At 35.5% G+C, this 2500-nt stretch overlaps 1 protein-coding gene across 1 annotated transcript in view; it reads right to left on the bottom strand.

Moving 5' to 3' along the window:
• The window catches only part of mgat4b (alpha-1,3-mannosyl-glycoprotein 4-beta-N-acetylglucosaminyltransferase B), a 51699-nt gene that overhangs the window by 11274 nt on the left and 37925 nt on the right, over positions 1 to 2500 (bottom strand). The gene's annotated exons all lie outside the window — the stretch shown is intronic.

The raw sequence follows: 2500 nt of genomic DNA, 5'->3' as shown, positions 1-2500 counted from the left end.
TATTAAGACTTCATCAAATCTATATAATAATAAACTAAGAACTGAGTAAAAATAGGACAATCAAGATATAACCCACATTTAACTTAAGAAAAGAAACATAAGAAAGTAGAAAATACTAAAGTAATAATTACAATAATTATAAATAAATACTAATTAAAAATAAATACTAATTATAAATAAATAATAATTATAAATAAATACTAATTATAAATAAATAATAATTATAAATAAATAATAATTATAAATAAATAATAATTATAAATAAATACTAATTATAAATAAATACTAATTATAAATAAATACTAATTATAAATAAATACTAATTATAAATAAATACTAATTATAAATAAATACTAATTATAAATAAATACTAATTTAAATAAATACTAATTATAAATAAATACTAATTATAAATAAATAATAATTATAAATAAATAATAATTATAAATAAACAATAATTATAAATAAATACTAATTATAAATAAATACTAATTATAAATAAATACTAATTATAAATAAATACTAATTATAAATAAATACTTATTATAAATAAATAATAATATAGAAAAGATAAATATACATTTTAAAACTATGTTGTTTTATCATGAAATATTTAAAATGATGTGAAGAATATAATATAATATGGATTAGGTATTTCTAAATGATATATATTTTGTATTCTGAAATATAAACGGTATAAAATAACGACAGGTTTTGTTGTATATTTATGCCTTTTTATTCTTGGAGAAAATCAACTTTTTTGTGTTCATTTTTGACCATAATTTCCTAAATGTTGTCAGAATATAACATCTAAACACGACGTATTTATTACTATATTCAACAGAAGAACTTAAAGAGGATTGTTGGAGCTTTATGTTATTCAATATTTACACGTTTGTTTTCTTGCTGTTTTTGTTGAAAGTAAATCACTTATTATTTAAAGTCGTTTTCATGCTTTTATTTTGAAGGCGTTTTTGGGCACCAGGTGTAATGGTATATACTGGAGACAGGTAGTGGTGGGAGCAGAGCACCAGTATGGCATATGGTTTTTGACTTCAAAGTGAAATGATATTATGTTCCTCATGCAGCGGCTCAGACCGACACTAGAAGGCATCCCAACACCAGATATATGATTTATTTGCAGCTTCAGTGAAACGTCTGTGTGTGAATGCATCAGTGCCGGTATTATCTGGAGTTATTTAAACCCTGACTTTAAAGAAAGCTGCAGGCGTCGTGATTTAAAACGACCCCTGACCTCTGGGCATGGCTCAGTGAGAGCTCTTTGTGCTCCTGCAGCATGTGAGGAGCACATCCTGCAGCATGTGAGGAGCACATGGTGCAGGAAGCCCTCTGTCTAAAGTCTGCCTCTACTGCGGGGAGGCAGGAGTGTGTGCATAATGCTGGCGGTTGAGTTTACACAGAGGAGGCTTTCTGTCCCTCTCTCTCTGCAGAGGAAATAAAGTCAGCTGCTTCCTAGACACAAACACACCCATCATGAAAACATTAATATATCTCTGGGAGCAAACAGACGGAGCGTGAGCAGAAATAACGCTCCTTTAAAGCGGCACGGTCTGCTGACGTTCAGGCTCGGCTCTGTTTAGATTGGTCAACAGCTCAGAGATGTCCCGCCCCTAGCCTAATACGTACAATGTGCTAGTCAATAGGAGCGTGAGTGTTCCACAGAGATGTACAATAAATACAATTACAGATGAATACATTTTTATAATTGTCAAGTCTTAATATAACAGTAAGTAAAGTAAGACATAAAAAGTACCGTTTCCCTCAAAGTTTAAGCAAAATACACTTTGCAAAAGATAAAAAAAACGAGAGCATGTTCAAAAAGTAAAACTGTATACCAACCTGAAGCAACCGTCACCAACCTGAAGCAACCGTCACCAACCTGAAGCAACCGTCACCAACCTGAAGCAACCGTCACCAACCTGAAGCAACCGTCAGCAACCTGAAGCAACCGTCACCAACCTGAAGCAACCGTCAGCAACCTGAAGCAACCGTCACCAACCGTCACCAACCTGAAGCAACTGTCACCAACCTGAAGCAACCGTCACCAACCTGAAGCAACCGTCACCAACCATCACCAACCTGAAGCAACCGTCACCAACCTGAAGCAACCGTCACCAACCATCACCAACCTGAAGCAACCGTCAGCAACCATCACCAACCTGAAGCAACCGTCAGCAACCTGAAGCAACCGTCACCAACCTGAAGCAACCGTCACCAACCATCACCAACCTGAAGCAACCGTCAGCAACCATCACCAACTTGAAGCAACCGTCAGCAACCTGAAGCAACCGTCACCAACCTGAAGCAACCGTCACCAACCTGAAGCAACCGTCACCAACCTGAAGCAACCGTCAGCAACCATCACCAACCTGAAGCAAACGTCAGCAACCGTCAGCAACCGTCACCAACCGTCACCAACCTGAAGCAACCGTCAGCAACCGTCAGCAACCATCACCAACCATCACCAACCGTCAGCAAC

This window comes from Eleginops maclovinus, chromosome 23 (genome assembly GCF_036324505.1).
Source record: "Eleginops maclovinus isolate JMC-PN-2008 ecotype Puerto Natales chromosome 23, JC_Emac_rtc_rv5, whole genome shotgun sequence".
Lineage (NCBI taxonomy): Eukaryota > Metazoa > Chordata > Actinopteri > Perciformes > Eleginopidae > Eleginops > Eleginops maclovinus.
The sequence above is the reverse complement of the archived record's forward strand: the minus strand, read 5'-3'. Positions and strand labels throughout refer to the sequence as shown.